At 40.0% G+C, this 18,864-nt stretch overlaps 1 protein-coding gene across 2 annotated transcripts in view; it reads right to left on the minus strand.

The window, feature by feature from the left end:
- The window catches only part of cblb (Cbl proto-oncogene B, E3 ubiquitin protein ligase), a 208,143-nt gene that overhangs the window by 126,469 nt on the left and 62,810 nt on the right, over positions 1 to 18,864 (minus strand). The window lies entirely within an intron of this gene.

An 18,864-nucleotide genomic window follows, 5' to 3' on the forward strand; every position in this document is an offset into this window, starting at 1 on the left:
TAATTTTTCCTTAGAATAGCCAACTACGTTTTAAAAATGCTTTAAAATTATGTTCAGTGACTCAACTATGGAAAGACTAGCGGCACCAAGATGATATCTGTGGGTAGTTTCACATAAGCGTTCTCAAAAATTCTACGTCACTAGAAAGAAAAATGGAAGATAGTAAGCAATACAGAAAAGAAAAACAGCAAGTCTATCTTTAATATTATTCATAACTGAATAGAAGCTGCACACATTTGTAAGAAATATAAAATATATGTACAGTGAAAAGGGGCATGAGATGAAACGAAGAAGAGGGATGAATGGGCAGACCAAGTACAACAAAGGATGCTGAATGTTTGGACAGCATAGCCCAGGGAGGCAATCAAAGCTGATGATATCACCACTTCTAAGAGGGAGCTGGACAGGCATTTGGTAAGAAAATCAATGAAGAGATACAGATAATGAACTGTGGATTCTGTTTTTGAACTTTGGGACCAACCTGAGAGATGTGCCACAATGCTCTTTCCCACTGCTAAACATTATGGGGTAGAAATTTGTCTTGGGCAGTGGTGCAAGACAGGCAGTATTGCACTGACCGCCAATTATATGCAGTGTCTGGTATTCAGTTTCATTGACTGCAATTGACACAGGTAATGGTCTAGGAGCAGGAAGTGAAGATATTGCAGTTGATAACCTTGTTGGATTGCTTATTTAAATTTAAAATCTATTCTGGACTGTTGCTTTAAAGTGGGTGTGGAGTTGGGAGTCAGGTTAATGAGGAATTTTGGGATTTGCTAATAATATCAAGTAATTGTAAACTTATGTCTGTGTTTGAATTATTTTCTTTTGTTAATAAATGTTTTCATTTAATTTTTAAAATCTCTAAAGTTGTTAGTGGACTCACTACTTCTGAATTCTGTGCACAAATCTTCTCGTAATAAATACAAATTGCAAAACTGTTGTGATTGCATGGCCAAGTTTCCTTTGTGGGTTTGGTCTACCTGGCGCACATCACCTGCCACGTCATAACACGGTAGAAAGAGGTTGGAGGAAGATGGCATGGTCAACTGTGCCAAAGGCTACAGACAGGTTGAGGTGGATGAGGGGGGAATTACTTACCTTTGTCACAGTCACATAAGATGTCATTTGTGACCTTGGTAAGAGCCATTTTGATTCTGTGACAGGGATTGATAGCTGATTTCATGAGATTTGCTTGAACAGAGGGCTACTTGAATAAAGAGAAAATCTGAACACAAGCAATAAACACGAGAATGTTTTTTTCCCATTGCTCCAGCTCTGGCACACCATGGTCAATCTTAACTTCCAATGGTTTTTAGCCAAAAATGATATGAAAATTATGTCAATCTATTACCCAGCAATTTGTAGATCACCTGATAAGCTTACAGTAATTACTACATTGATCGTCACTGGTTCTGTGTGGCTACAGGATGCTCCAGATAGCAGCCAGCCATTTCACAGAAAATGTTGGAACACAACAAAATAAATCAACCTGCAAATAACACAAATATGCAGTAATTATAAGTTTTCTATGCAGTGTGCAACATATTTCTCTGCTAATACACATTTAAATTATCACACTTCTGATTTGTTTAAATAACATTGATTCATCAAATACTTTCAGGTTTGAAGTCATATTGCTTCTTCACCCATCCTACTATGCAGCCTACAAAACACGACATTTTACTGGCATCTATTCATCTTGGGAGATGATGGTACTGTACTGAATGTCATCAGCTATGACCGTAGAGGCCAATTTGTGAGTGGCACTTCCTTTCGCAGCTGTCACAGATGAATCGTGGCCTGAGGTAGACTGATGTTTTATTTTCTTCTGGCTCTCCTTTCTGCCATCTGGTCATTTCTCTTGCTCTCTGCTGTTTCCACAGCCTTCCTGACTCCTTGTCTCCAGGCATTCTGGTCAGCAGCAAGGACTTCCCATACATTGACTCCAATCCCAGCCAACTTGTCAACATCCTTGAATCGCAAACGTGGGTGACCTTTTATCTAGTGCAAACTCCCCAAAGAGCATGTCTTTGGGATGAAGCTATCATCCCTTCAGCTCACATGATCCAGTCAACGGAGTCACTACTGACTCAAGCGGACAACATGCTGGAGAAACACTGGTGTACTTCCGTATTTGGCACTCTGTCTTGCCAGATACTCAATGTTCGTCTGAGGCAGCAGGGGTGGAAGCTGTCTAGCTGCTTTTCTTGACTTGCATAATTTGTCCATGCCTCGCTACCTTATGGAAGGGTGCCAAGAACACAAGCCTGGTACACACAGAGCTTTGTATTTTTGGTTAGTTTGTTGTTGGTCCACATGACTTCGACCTGACAGCAGTGGCCTTGGCAATGCTGGTGCTGATTTCAAAAAAGGACAGGTTGTTGGTAATTGTTGACCCAGAGTGAGATGGTCAATGTTGATGGAAAATGGAGTCTGTACATCATGGCCAATAGCTTAGGTCTTCCTGATGCTGATTGTCTGTCCAAAATCCTTGCTGGTCCGGGAGAATCGATTTACAAGCTGTTGCTTGTGTTGCAAGTGAACTTCAGTATGAGGTGCCAGCGTGCCGTCATCAGCAGCTCTCGAAGTAGGACATTGCACACTTTGGTTTTGGTGCGCAGTCTTGCCAAGTTGAACAGCTTGCTGTCAGCTCTGGCATGGAAGTAGGCACCCTCATTTGAGTCGCCAAAAGCGCAAAATAGCAAGAAGAATATGCCAAAGAGAGTTGATGCCAGAACTCAGCCCTGCTTTACCCCACTGCTGATCTTTAAAACCTTCTGTGATGCTCTGGTGCAATTGGTGAAACTGTGCACGTCAACATCGAAAGCTTTGGTGAGGTCTATGAATGCACTTTTCCTGTAACCAGCGAAGTGAGAAATTTAAGTCACGTTTTGATCTGCTAGCTCTGAAGCCACACTGAAACTCAGTAGATGTGTGATGCCAAGGTTTGCAATTTGGTCAGAGTAATGCGAGAAAGACCTTCCCCACAATAAATAAAAGGACATGCCTCAGTAATTGTTGCAGTCATTGAGATCCCTTTTGTTTTTGAACAAGGTGACTGTTTTGCAACACGCATATCTTAAGGAACAAATCTTTCTTTCCAGCAGAGATACAAAAGCTCTTTGGGATGCTGCAGCTGGTTAACACCTTTTAATGATTTCAGGTGGATTGGCATTGTTTCCTGGGACTTTACCACTGGCAAGATGATCAATGGCCTTGTTGAGCTCTACTCTGGTAGACTTGCTGTCCAGTTCCTCCATGACGGGGAAGACTGGAATGGCGCTGAGAGCTTTTTCAGTTCTCTGCTGCATAGAGTTCAAGGTAGTGCTCCCTCCACCTTTCCATCTGCTTACTAGGTTCAGTGATGATCATCCCTGTCTCTGTCTTCAAGAGGATTGGTTTGGTTACTGCTGGGCCAATTGCTTTCTTGATTCCTTCATACATCCCTCTAGCATCTGGGTTCAACAGCAGATTGTATACTATCGCAGGGTTTCAATCAGTACTGATTAGCACAGTACCCAGTAGTGCGCTGAGACTTGATTCTGGCCACTTTAAGCACATCCAGGTTTTGTTTGCTGAGGACTTGCTTGTAGTTCATGGGGGCTCTCCTCTTGTTTGCAGTAACTGGCTCCATTTTAGCCAAATAAGCATCAAACCAGTCAGCATTCCTCTAATCTGCAGAGTTATAGGTGGCGTTACGCAGATGATCCCACGTTGACAGCACACTCTGGCCTTGGGCATTATTTTCCAAAAGAGCCAGCTTGAGGATGTTGGGGAACTCCTGGGTCAATGGTATAGCAAATGTTGATCCGAGGAGGACCTTTCTTCTTGTGTGGCATATTTTCCTTGGCTGAAGCCTCACCTTGCTACACAACAGGTAATGGTCAGTGTCTCAACCTGTGCTGTGATAACTACGAGAGACGAGGACACTCAGGTGGTTCATATGGAGATTTAACTGGTACCAGTGCCAAGATCTTGGATGTCTCCAGGACACTTTGTTGCACAGCTTAGTTTGGAAGTAGCTATTCATCATGCAGAATCCATGGTAGTAGCATAGCTCCAGCAAACTTTGTCTATTTTCATTCGTCTTGCCGATTCCCTGGTGGCCAAGTTGTGCAGTCAGCACCCACCTTTGTGTTGAAGTCCCCTAGAACATAAAGTCCCTTAGTGCTGGAAATTCTGCTGATGGCAGCATCAAGTGTCTCACAGAATTGATCATTGACATCTGGGGTGGAGATGAGTGTCAGGGCATAGATGCACATGAGGTTAACTGGGCCCATTCTCGTTGGCAAGCAAAATGCAAGAAGTCTCTCTGAGACTCCTGTGGGGGTTTAATCATCATAAGTAGAGTGTTTTTTTAACTACAAAATCCACTCCATGCTCAGGTGTTGCCTCTTGGATTTTCTCCTGCTAGAAGAACATGTAGTATTTCTCTTTCAGGGGCCAACTTTGAGTAAGCCTCGTTTCTTGCAGCACAACAATGTCCACGTTGAGTCTTTTGTGTTCTTTGTCAATCACAGCTGTCTTGTGTATGTCATCAACCTTCAGGAGGTCGTTGGTAAAGCCAGGACACATGATCCTCACATTCCAACTTGCACTGTGAAAGACTGGTGTCTTCTTTGTTGAGTTTGTTTTGCCTGGTGCATAGATTAGCAACCTGCCTGTCAAGATGACTCTCTAAGCTCCAAGCACCCACTGAAGCAAGCAGGCACGGCATGACAGCATCTAACTGACTAAGGGCTGCCCAGCTTGAGGTAGGCGATAGCTATCCAATGAGTTGCGATGATGTCTCCCATTCTTGGAAGTAACCCCTGGCACGCGTGCTCTAAGCCAGTCAAGCGAGGCCAGTAGCTGTTTCTTCCCGTGTGATGCCAACATAAACCACGAAGCTGGAGTGCCCTCTTCAGGGTGCAGGCCTGGATAAATAGTATGGAGAGCCTGAGTTGCTCAAGCACCCCCCTCAGCATTGTTAGTATATTCCAAAAGGATGAAACCAATACTGTTTGGTACCAGCTCCACTGCAGGAATTGCCAGAAAGCTGCCTGATAGATGACAGAGAATCATCTACAAGACTCCGCTCTGGATTTTCTGTCAGGGTTTACTCCCTTAGCCGCCTTCTCTTCTGAGACACCCAGAAGGCAGTGAAGCTAATTATCCATAGCTGGGAGTCTGGTTTGTGGGCACCAGGGTGTAACGGCACACCAGTGGACCTGTATACCACACATCTGGGGGCCAGGGCTCCTCCAAGGTTGATGACACAAGCGCAACAGCTGTGATCGGCAAAGAACACACAAGGCTCAATGTGGACATTGCTGCACTGAAAGAAACTAGGCTTACTCAAAGTTGGTCCCTTAAAGAGACACTATATATTCTTCTGGCAGGGAAAAATCCAAGAGGCGGCATGTGAGCATGGAGAGGGTTTTGCAGTAAAAAAAAACGACTCAATGACTGAACCCCCCACAGGAGAATCAGAGATTTCTTGCACCTGTAGTCCATAAAGTACTCATTTACGTATGTCGTCACACTACATAGGACTTGCTGAAGAAGAGGCTATGTACTGGCGAGAGGGGCTTAGGCACTCGGCTCTCTTTTTGCAATAGTTATACTGCTAGCCAGCAGTGAGAGCTGTGAGCAAGAGGTAACAAGCAAACTGACCATTACGCACCACCCGTTACATGAACACACTTGACACATCGTATCAACCGGAGAGATACAAAAAATACAACAACACACAAACAAGTTCATTACATCTTAGCATTCACTCAACAGCTCTCGTCTCTATGGGTTCTCTTGGATTCGGTTCTACTTATGAACTCAAATTTCTTTTCCTACTGCGTTAATGCTATGCTCCTAAATGTCATGCTTATATTGTCCATGCATCTTTGATTTCCTAACCTATCATTCCCTTTTAAACTCTGTCATGTGACGCATATTAAATTTGAAAGATGTGCGCTTAACAGCCTCAAACTGCTTAATCTGCAAATGTTCCCATTACAAAGCAAGATAAAGGTCGCTCTCATAGTACTTCAGTTATTGCAATTCATGATGTGAGACTCCAAGTGCAAGAAATTACCCTTGAATTTATACCAATGGACAACACACTTAAGAATTCCCACTATGCCCTATCCCTCATTGGCTTCCTAAACTGTTCATATGAATCTCAACCCAGCTTTAGGACCCAATATTCCTGCTGAGTAGTGACCCAAGTGACTTCTGATTTTAGCCACATGCCTCATTTCTTCCAGCAGCCCTTTCAACAGAATCAGTGGTTGGCAGGAGTTGAGTCCTCGTGTCTTTTGCTGGATAAGTAGACCTACTAGGTTTCTCTTGCATTTTCTGTTTTAATTTTGGATTTTCTGTATGATTCCCTTTTTTTTTAAACTTTTGGTTTGTGTGGTCATTCATCTGATTTTCACCCTCCACAAGCTGCACATTATTGTTATTTTCACAGAATCACAGAATATCACAGTGCAGAAGAGGCCCTTCGGCCCATCGAGTTTGCACTGACACGTGAGAAACACCTGACCTACCTACCTACCTAATCCCATTTACCAGCACTTGGCCCATAGCCTTGAATGTTATGACGTGCCAAATGCTCATCCAGGTACTTTTTAAAGGATGTGAGGCAACCAGCCTCCACCACCCTCCCAGGCAGTGCATTCCATTCCAGACCATCACAACCCTCTGGGTAAAAAAGTTTTTCCTCACATCCCCCTAAACCTCCTGCCCCTCACCTTGAACTTATGTCCCCTCGTGACTGACCCTTCAACTTAGGGGAACAGCTGCTCCTTATCCACCCTGTCCATGCCCCTCAATGTCTTTCCATCGCCTTACTGATGATCCTCCCGATTTGATGGGAGGATCATCATAAAATGATAGTATCCTTCCTGAAGCCAGCTTCACAACCATTCAGGCAAAACTCCTGCAAAGTCAACTCTGATGGACTGGACACTGTGTCCAGATGGCCGAAAAGCATCTCCCCTCCCAGGTCTTGTTTTCTCAACCCTCTATTCACCAATGTTTCAAGGGATGACAGAGAAAACACTTCAAAGACACTCAAACTCTCCTTGAAGCACAGCAGCTTTGACATTAATGACTGGGAGGCGTTTCATACCAATTGTTCAAAATGGCAACTACTTGTCTAACAAGCTGCATCACGCTTTGAGTCACAACGTCTTAAATGAGGAGGCAAAGTGGTGGCAGAGAAGGAAAGAAAAGGAAGCAAAGCCTGCACTCCAGATCCCACTACCCTGTGGGACATCCTGCCTCATGTACCCAAATACATATGGTTCGAGAATCAGCCTGTTCAATCACATGACCAATGGAAGGGACTCATTATCCTTGAATCAAAGGACAGTCGATGATGACAATATACATCATCTTACAGTCTTCTATTAAGCAGTTTGCGATTTTTTACACCCATTTATTCCCTCTGTAATTGGCACACATATTAACTATCTCCCTTTCATTCCCATTTCAACTTTACTAAAATGTATATTTTATCTACCCAGTATTTTATGTTTTTAAATTAAATATTTAAGAATATATTCTTCCAAGTCATTAGGAAAATCACAATGACTTGATTCCAAGTATTCTTTACAGGAAAAAGAGGAAAGGTTTGTTTTGTTTTATTGCAGAAAGAAATTTCCATGAAAATGCTTTCAGGCTTTTTTTTTTAAATGAGTAAAATACTGACTGTAGCAATCTTTAACCAGATTAAACACTTTAATAACACATTAAACCACATATGCTTAATGATTCCTCAAAGTACGTCAATAACCAGTACATATCAGAAGATGAAAGAAAGCACAAGCCAGAGGTACTTTTCCATATAACCTGAAATACACACTACAATATTGACAATACAAAAACAGAATTACCTGGAAAAACTCAGCAGGTCTGGCAGCATTGGCGGAGAAGAAAAAAAGAAAACTCAGTTCGGTCAAAGGGTCATGAGGACTCGAAACGTCACCTCTTTTCTTCTCCGCCGATGCTGCCAGACCTGCTGAGTTTTTCCAGGTAATTCTGTTTTTGTTTTGGATTTCCAGCATCCGCAGTTTTTTGTTTTTAACAACATTGACAATTTCAGACTAACAGCTGCTTAGAGAAAACCACCGATAATCTTGTGCAAGATATCACTTTTGAGAATACTTCCGAGTGGCCAGGTCCCACGAGACAGAATGTTTATTCTACAAATCAAACCACTGACCTGCTCCTTCTGCACAAAATTAGACCTTCAATGCAATGTACAGACAGCCTGCTTTGACTGGTATAGGTAGAATTACAGCTTTCATTTAGCTTTCTTTCAAAAGCAGGTTTTTCTAAAGCATATGACTCTTATTGTACTAGGAGTTAATAAGTTTGTACACTTAGGTAAATGTTGGTAACTTTTCTTTTGATATTAGGACTTTATTATATTTATACAGTACTCCATTGAGTCATACAAGTACAAGACAACTCTGAAATCCTTCAGACAACATACTGCAATATTTTATCGTGCCGGGTGGGAAGGTGCCAAGTGGAGGAGAGACCTCTTGCCTAAAGGAGGAAGTCAACTCAATGTACAGTATTTACAGGGGCAGTCACTCCCTCGCTCCATTAAGTGGAACTGAGGAGATGTAAGCTAACAACTACTGCTAGAATTGCTTGGCAGTGAAACCTCACATGGAGAAATACTCCCAGTGAAGTCCAAGAAAAATAAATGGCTGGTTCCTTTATGCTTGGGAGCACACAGAACTAAGATATCCATGACAAACAGCCATTGATGAGTTTGATATTAAAGCCCAATTATCTCTGGAAAACCCAAGTCAAACTTTCTGCTTTTTTAATCCCTGGAAATGGCTAATTTATTTTTATTCTGCACCAAGAAAACCAAATTAAAAAGGTCATTATAAAAAAAGCGTCAATGAATTCAACAAATTCAATTATTTTGGGATACTCAGAATACCCTTGATCAGGTTGGTGAGCACTGGAAATAACTGGTTAATTACTGGGGGATTATTATACTGACAGCTCCATGCCTAATCAATTTCATTCAGTGGTGCAATACCTTTATAGTAGAATAAGCATGGTAGACTATTTGTTCTTGCAACTCAAGTTGGAAAGAGCCTTCTGACTGATGGAGTGATAGTGCATTGACTTTGTGTACACATAATACCCAAACATTGCTTTATACAGACCTTAACTTGGAGGGCAACATTATTGGACTGAGATGATCTAAAAAAAAAATTGTACGTTGGTTTGGGGATATAAAGAATTGCAAGAGAAAATCATCCTCGGCCTGTTCAAGAGCAACGTTGGCAAATTCCCAGAAATAGTCTCTTGGTTAGGAAATATGTAACAGAAAAATTTTGATAAAGATAGCAAGGCAGACCATTAGTAACATGTCTCAAAACCCGAATAAACCTGTTACCCAACAGATTTAATCAACATTTCAGTTAAAATACTTCTAGATTAATTTTGAGAGGAAACACCAACAACTCCGTTAATTCAATAAGACATAACCTATTATAATTTCATTTGATAACAAAACCACAGTGTTCAATCCATTTGGCAAGTAAGTACATTGAGACCTGGGTTTCAGTTCTTCTAAACAATCCCAGGAAATAGGAAATGTAGGTTTACATTTTTATGAAGACCCAAGCAAAGTAATAACCATTAGTATATTTTGCCATTTGTACCACCAACTTTACTCATCACAATCAATAACAGGGAATAAATGATGTCACTGTTGACCATAATTTATCATTAAGGATCCCACCCCAAGGTGAAGATGAGGGCTGGAACTCACTGCACAACCTTTATGCAGCTAATTGTTACATCAGAGGAAGTTCATAAATCACAGAGGAATATAAAAGAATTTAAACTATAGTCTCTAAAGACTCATTACTATTTCTTGTGTTATTATGCTCAAATTTCCCTGTGACTCAATGTTGCTTCCTGCAACCATGGCACTTCGTTACTACAACTGTACCTCTGATTGTGGCCACATATTGTATCTTTTATTCTGCTATAATGCAGGAAAGACCACTGCTAACAAGAATCAGTCACTGTTCTCTCCCTGTGAAAATTGGGTGGTTGGGGCAGTGTGGAGGTGAACCTATTTCTTTGTGATTGACAGCATGATGTAAGAACTTTTCTACATTAAAGCTTGGTTTATAATAAAGTCCAGTAATTGAAATTCACCTTAACAACAGTCTCAAATTCTATTTCTCTAGTTTGCTTGATTTAAACCTCAGTTTACAGGTATACACACATGCCATTTTTGTGCATGCATATATTTATAAATAACAATATCTTGAATCTGTATAATGCAATTAAAAATGTAACTACAGATCTGAACCAAAATCACCTGGATTCTCAATTAAGTAAAGCCAGCATGATTTGTTAAAGGCAAATCAAATTTACAACTCAACTGCTATTTTTGATGAGGTAAGAGAGGGTTCATAAGCGTAATACAGTTGATGTGGTCCATATGGATTTCCGAAGGCATTTGTAAAGTGCTACATAATAGGAGTGCCAGAAAGTTAAAGCCCTTGGAATAAAAGGAACAGTGGCAGCATGGATATAAATTTGGCTGAGTGACAGAAAACAGACAGTAGTGGTGACCGCAGGAAGGCATACATTAAGTCCCCAGGGGTCAATACTCAGATCACTGCTTTTTTTGACATATTCGTGACCTAGGCTTGCATGTGAAGGGGCCACATTCAAAATTTTCAGATGGCACAAAACTGCGAATTGTGAGGGAAATAGTGATAAACTTCAAGAGACATAGGCAGATTGGAAGAATAGCCAAACACATGACATATGAAATTTAATCCAGAGAAGTGTGAAGTAATTCATTTTGGCAGGAGAAATGAGAAGAAGCAACATAAACTAAAGGGTACAATTCCATAAGGTGTGCAGCAACAGAGAGACCTGCGAGTGTATATGCACAAGTCGTTGAAGGTGGCAGGGCAGGTTGAGAAAGTGTTTAAAAAGGCATTCAGGGTTCTGAGCTTTATAAATAGAGGCCTAGAGTACAAAAGCAAGGAGATTGTGATAAGCCTTTATAAAACATTCATTCGGCCTCAACTGGAGTATTGCATCCAATTCTCGGCACCACACTTTAGGAAGGATGTGAAGACTTTAGAGGGGGCAGAAAAGATTTATGAGATTGGCCCCAAGGGTAAGGGACTTCAGTTAGAGGGACAGATTGGAAAAGTCGGAATATTTTTGTGAGTGACCATAGGCTGCTCCTCCACCAGCACTGTCGCTGCCATGAAACATGAAAAGCCCTTGGCGCAGATCCAGAAGAACATGTTTTTGGTCATCACTAAGAGGAGCATGTTCCAAGGTTGAGGGAGGAGGGTAAAAAGAGGGAGACCAAAACTTAAGCCAACAGCATGTTTCAAGGTGGAGGAGGGTGGAAAGAGGCCAAAGCCAATCTCTAGAGACTAGGCAAATCAGAGAGATAAAAACAAAAAACTGCGGATGCTGGAAATCCAAAACAAAAACAGAAACACCTGGAGAAACTCAGCAGGTTTGGCATCATTGGCGGAGAAGAGCAAAGTTGACATTTCAAGTCCTCATGACCCTCCAACAGAACTAAGTAAAAATAGGAAAGGGGTGAAATATAAGCTGGTTTGGGGGGCGGGGTGCGGAGGGAGAAGTGGGAGGGGGTTGTTGGGACAAGCAAGCAGTGATAGGAGGAGATAACCAAAAGATGTCACAGACAAAAGAACGAAGAGGTATTGAAGGTGGTGATATTATCTAAAAGAATGTGCCAATTAAGAGTGGACAGCAGGACAAGCAAGGTAGCTCTAGTCGGGGTGGAGTGAAATAAACAATGGAATACATTTAAAAATAATGGAAATAGGTGGGAAAAGAAAAATCTATATAAATTATTGGAAAAAACAAAAAGGAGGGGAAGGAAACAGAAAGGGGGTGGGGATGGAGGAGGGAGTTCAAGATCTAAAATTGTTGAACTCAATATTCAGTCTGGAAGGCTGTAAGGTGCCTAGTAAAGTGCTCTCTCGCCCACGTCTGTCCTTGGCTTGCTGCATTGTTCCAGTGAAGCTCAACGCAAACTGGAGGAACAGCACCTCATCTTCTGACTAGGCATTTTACAGCCTTACAGAATGAATATTGAGTTCAACAATTTTAGATCTTGAACTCCCTCCTCCATCCCCACTCCCTTTCCGTTTCTTCCCCTTCCTTTTTGTTTTATTCCTATAATTTATATAGATTTTTCTTTTCCCACCTATTTCCATTATTTTTAAATGTATTTCCACTATCGTATTTCACCCCACCCCCACTAGGACTACCTTGCTTGTCCTGCTCTCCACTTTTAATTAGCACATTCTTTTAGATAATATCACCACCTTCAACACCTCTTTGTTCTTTTGTCTGACATCTTTTGGTTATCTCCTCCTATCACTGCTTGCTTGTCCCAACAACCAACACCCCCCCCACCCCACCCCCTTAAACCAGCTTATATTTCACCCCTTTCCTATTTTTACTTAGTTCTGTTGAAGGGTCATGAGGACTCGAAACGTCAACTTTGCTCTTCTCCACCAATGCTGCCAGACCTGCTAAGTTTTTCCAGGTATTTCTGTTTTTGTTTTTGACTAGGCAAAACAGCCCCTTCACTGATTCACATAGCTGATGGCTATGCAGGCATTTATATTAAAAAAAAGTTGCACCCAGTTCCCAACTACTTTGTAACGATAGGTAATAATGACAAAACTATTCCATTTAGGACTACTTAAAACAGGGCATGGTTGTTTTCTTTTCACCCTGACACACTATTCAATGGCTGGACACGCAACACTTTATTATTGCTTAGTAACCATTTTTATATTAACTATTCAAGAAGTGATACAGTGTGCGCTAAAAGGTTTGTTCTGGTGTGTCCAGAAATCAGGCATTAAAAAAAGGCTAGTGGAATTTACCGTAGCTGGTGGGAATTACTGTAAATCACAGCATAGCAGGCCAGACATATAAGATGACCCAATTTTAACCTTTCTATAATAAAATAATTTGATTTTCTGGGAAAAAATTGCTGGCCTGCATCTTAAACCTCATCAAAGAACTGGTTGATTTTGAACTAGAGGTTTCAAATGTTCGCCAAAATTACAAGTGACAATATTTTTGTAGTAAGGTAATTCATTTTACAAGATTAATGCAAATACTGAAGAAGTGTTTGCTTAAATGATATTAACAAAATGTAATTTAGTCAGAATTAGCATTTAAACCCAAGAGAATCCTCCAAACACAATATTTAGATTTATACCTTAGTTTGATACCATTTACCAATGCATTTTGCTGCAAACTACACAACATAATTATTGGGAACAATGCAGGTACTGACAAAAAGCACACCGAAAACTATTGTGTATAATGATAAGAATGCTGGATATAATTGAAACCTTGTAACCAATTATTAATTTGCTTCATACATCTGTAAAGCAGAGCTTGATCAGCCCTAGCGACAGGATATGCCCTCACATAGGATTTTCATGAGATTTTTGCACATGGAGCAAGTTTTGCATAGCATCAGCGTCAAACTCAATGTCATACAACACTGACACTCAAAAAATGTTTCTGGAACCCTCGGGAAAGGGTTTTAAACATATTTTTGAAATTAACCTCGTAATCCTGTTAACATATATTTATACATGTAGATATTATATACCAGTTTTATATTCAAGGGTCAAGAGTGGACATTATAAAAAGGTTAACAAAAAACACATTCCAAAAAAATTTCAAATAAATAAAAGGATCACCAAATTTTCTACAGTAAGGCCATGCATGTTTAAAACGAACACCCTAGGGATAGAATTATGAAAGTAACTTGTGCATTCTGTTGAAGATATGGATAGTGCCAATGTTCCTCCAGTGGACATGTGATACTGACATCATTTACATGTTGCACAGGGCAATGCACAGAATCAATCACATTCTGCTTTTATATACTGAGATTTCAGAATTAGGATTTGAACAGTACAGAATAAGCTGGGTTGTAAGCCAGAGTCTTATTAAATATGGAAATTGTGTTTGTGATAACTGAATTACTGTACAGTTTAAGAATGGTAATTTAAAAATTATAGTCACTCATTTCAGAGCCAACAACTCCCAAAAATATCTGTTCCATGCACCCTACTGTAAGCTGTTGAAGCTTTTAACACCCACACAACAAACTTCCTCTCAGTTATTCAAAACTTTAGCCTTGAAACATGTTTTACTGGCCCTACTTCTGAAATCTACACACCAGGTGGTGTAAAATATGCAACTCCTTCGCCAACAAATGACATGAAAATCTCTCTTCAAACCCTACAACATTCTGCAGAGTGGAAAAGGTTGAGCCAATCTATTCAAAATGTAAACTCCACGGCCAAACGTGCGCTGTAAATTTTCACTTACATCCTCTAGTGTCCATTATATCAAATTCAACAATTAATGTGGTTAAATTTAAACAATTATAGAATTATCCACATGCTCATGTTTAAAGGGGGCACTTAAATGCAGAGTTTACTCTAAGCAGGCAACTCAAAACAGGATGTGGGAGTCATTTAGAATCCTTGTAGAGTTAAAATTCACGAAATTATTTGAAACAAACTTTTAAGAAAAGCATTTTGCATTCATCCATGCACTGATAAACTCAAGTCGTCTCATATTTGGCCAGAGGGGGTCAGGGAAGAAATGGTGCAAAAATAAATATTTGGAGAGGGGAAGTAAAGGCATTAGACATGATTTTTTTTTCACATTCACTTGAGGACAGTGCTTCTGACAAGGTTTCAGGTCACATTTTCTTTCCCTGCTGCGGCCCCAGTGGCTCCTGACTAGTTAGTGTGGCCTTTCAAAGGCTGTAGTCGTATTTATCTCTTCACCACAATCATGAGGAAGGCAGCACAGCGCAGTTAATGTGTTTAGTATTTCCTGTTTGCCAGTAGCAGGCCTACTTTTTTTTAAAATTCAACTCATGTTTTCAGTTATTCACTAATAAGGAAATCAATAACTGTAGCAGATGATAGACAACTAAATAGAGGGGTTTACTAGGTTTGAAAGTTTGACCAATGTTAACTGAACAGCCAACTATATTTGCAATTAACCTTGGATTGCACTACATCATTTCTGTACCACTAAAGACGACAATTTCTTTCCCAATGGTTTATAAAACATACTTCAAAACAGGCATGCTCTTTACTTTCTTTGCATTGTGTTTTCTGAAATCCGACATTACTAATAACAACAACATTTTGGTCATAAAACTGACTAGACTAACCTTCCAAATTAATTTTCCATCAGTTTTCTTTTGGTAGTTCTGGTATTAATAATTCTATGTTTTCTTTCCAAATATGAATTCCTCCAGTTAGGTGTACAGTAATTTTTGAGAAAAACTGCATAAAAATAATAGAAAACATTGAGAAATAATAGTTGATGTATCAGTATTCAGTGCCTCTCCAAACTGAATTAGTTTAGTGGCAGTTTTTTTCATCTTAATGCATCTTTAATCAACTAATGAAATCTTTGTTGTGTCCCTTAAGAAGGATGGGCATTGAAGGGAGAAAGAGAGACACAGGTAGTAATCCATGAGGTGTCCAGCATGAACTACACGCCCAGAAAAATGGACTTAATTTCAATTTGATTTAAAATGTACAATTTAGAGCTCTCTTTATTGTTCAGTTGACAAGCTCACTGCATAGACAATAGTGAACACTGGATAGATTATGAGAGTCTCCGGTTCCATGATTGGCATTTAGTGAATCTACTGATCTCAGTGGACAATTGTGAAGATACTAGAATTGTTTCTTTCTTGAGCTAAAGAAGAACAAAAACCTGTCACAGTTTTCACTCCTCACCACTATCTGGTGACTTAGTCGAAAAATATGCACACGAGCTTCAGCTGAGGACGGGTACAGCCGTGACATCTCTTCTGGAGAAATAACCAACTGCTTGACTTCTTTGAAAGCTCAGCCAGGACATGGCCAAATGGATAGTTTTGGGTTAGCATTTTAAGCTGTTAACAGATGGACCAAGGTAGAGGGGGTTCAAATTGTCATGGCAATCCAAAATACTACTCCCCTCCCCACATTGTTGTTTCTACATTTACCCAAAGCTTCCTTAGGATCCTTCCTTTTCCTCATTTACATATCATCGAATAATTATATTGCCTCTGACACCCAAATCCACTTATCCATACCAATTGCTTCTTGGAATCGTCTATTCGACATCAAGTCGTGTGTGTGAGCCAGAACTTCTCCAGCTGAATACTTGGAAATCCAAAGCCAAGTTATTCAATTCCTACCAAAAACTCTATACCCCAGCTCCCAGCTCAATCATCCCAACTCATCCTAAATGCTCAACCAGGCTAAACCAAACAATGTGCAATCAGTATCTTGTTAAAAGTTGAATCGAGATATAAAACCCATATTTCATCCTTCACAAAGAGAGCATGGTTACACCTCTAGAAGACTGTCCTGCCTTCAACAATATCTTACTCCTTCTATTACTAAAACCCTTATCCATAATCCTCAGAACCCAATTGCTTCAACTCACCATTGTTGATTCCATATATGCTCCCTACACAATTTCTCCAAAATGCTGCTGCCTACATGGCTGGTGGCAAAAAGAAGCTAATGAGCTAAGATTTTGTTTTCTTGGACTGCAAGTACAGTCAACACAAGTAATACAGTGGTTGGTTGTCTTAATTGAAGAACACTTCACGTCCATCATGTTGGAGGATCTTAATCTATTCCTGACTGTGAAGTGTCAGGAAATTATGCAAAAGGTCAGACACCCAAAAGAGTAGTCTAGTTTTTGGAAACAGAATGCCACACAGGCTGGTACAGGTACAATGTCTCAAATCCAGCTGTCTAAAAACCAGAGTTATCCAAAAACCGGATTTTTACAATATGCCATGCATAAATCTTAATTGAGTGAAATAAAAAAAAACTTACATGGACAATTCAGCTTGGCACTGCATTGGTGCGGTAAGACGCTGGACTCGTTATCTGCCTCACTGCATGCACACTGGTCTATTCCAGCACTCCAAGAGACCCTTGACCTCACCTAACTTGGCTTGGCCCGAGCGCCTGACCCAAAATATGGCAAGATCTGAAGTCTGGCACGACCCTGGTCCCAAGGTTGCCGGTTTTGAGACACTGTACCTGTATGTATTAATTAGTACATTAGCTTTCTTGTGGAATAATGCAATTTAATGATTTGAACCCAGTATTGATTATGTCCACCTGTGGAGAGATCGCGGGAATACACATGACGAAGTTAGAGATATTATGCATATGGCATATATACCAAGGCACATTATATACAATATATTGTCAATATCAGCCATGGTTCAAGTGGTAACACTCTTGCCTGTGTCAGAAGGTTGTGGGTTCAAGTTAAACTCCAGTGACTTGAGCACAAAAGTTCAGACTGACATTTCAATGCAATACTGGGAGAATGCTGCATTGTTGGAGGTTTATCTTTAATGTCTCCTCTAAATTAGAGACCCAGTCTACTTTCTCAGGTGGATGTAAAAGATCACGTGATACTATTTTGAAGAAGAGCAGGGGCTTCCTCCCTGGTGTCCTGGAAAATATTTATCAAAATCATAAAAGCAGTGATCTGGTCATTATCACATTACTGTTTGTGGGAGCTTGCTGTGTGCAAAGTGATTGCTGCATTCCTACATTGCAACAGTGACTATACTTCAGAAGTACTTCACTGGCTGTGTTGCAACTAAACTGGAGAAGATATTACAGCCTTTAATTCCTAACACATTCATCCCTTTCAAAAAAGTTCTGAAAACCTAATTTTTTGACTGCTCCTTCAACCAGTTCTTCTGAACTCTCTAGTGAATGGTCTATCATATTTGAAGGACATTTTATTACATTATGGGATCTACAGGTACACAGTTCCAAGTAAGTGATGTTCACAATCCTACTAACCTAATAATTGTAATTAACAATAGAGAAACCAATATTGAAAGTTTAAATTGCTGCTTTCATATTGTCCTTTTAATTCAGATTCAGATTAATCCAGCATTTAATCACTAGTCACTTTCAAAAGCCAACCAACTACACATAGACCTAACTTAAATCTATGAGAAATTGTTTTAGCAGCACCAAAGCTGCGAGTTGCCTCCCACACACGGGGCTCCCAAAATATGAAAGCAACTTACGATGCAGATCCTCAGTAGACATTGCCATTTCTAATGTTTGCATCAATTGGACAAAACTATGCAATGAACAAACTCATCTTTCCCCCAATTATATTTTGATCTTTTAAATAATGGAAATAAATAATTCAGACTTTAACATTTGTATCTTGCAGAACCACTGACAACACTATAAAAACAAAGAGAATTTTACTTAAATGGCGCAGGTCAATTTGGCTGACCTAATTACTTTCTGTGAACTATGTGCTGAATTTGCGCAACTGAATATGATACTGTCCTTTCTAACCAGTAAAAACTTATGAAAACTCCAAATGCAAATAATGCACAGGAAATACACAGTGGGTTAGCCAGCATCTGAAACAAAAAGGTCAACATTACATTGCAAACCTGTTTTCTTTCAGATGCCAGCTACCCTTGCTGTATATTTCCAACAATTCTTGTTTTTTGTTTCATCTTTTTTAAATTCAGGCATAAAGGGATGCAATATGAGCTGCAATTTGCAGAAGTGGGTTTTGTAAATTGGGGATTGAGATCTTTGATATAATGAGATCTACTTGTCTCAGATATAAGTTAATTTAATTTCAAACCGTTCTCAAGACCTTTTTGCTCAGCTGAAGAGGAGTGTCACAGATTCTGAAATGGTATGTTCAAAATGCAGCATTAAATACTTTGCTATAGAGTGCTTCTAAACTACCTGG

The sequence above is a fragment of the Carcharodon carcharias genome, chromosome 18, assembly GCF_017639515.1.
Source record: "Carcharodon carcharias isolate sCarCar2 chromosome 18, sCarCar2.pri, whole genome shotgun sequence".
NCBI lineage: Eukaryota > Metazoa > Chordata > Chondrichthyes > Lamniformes > Lamnidae > Carcharodon > Carcharodon carcharias.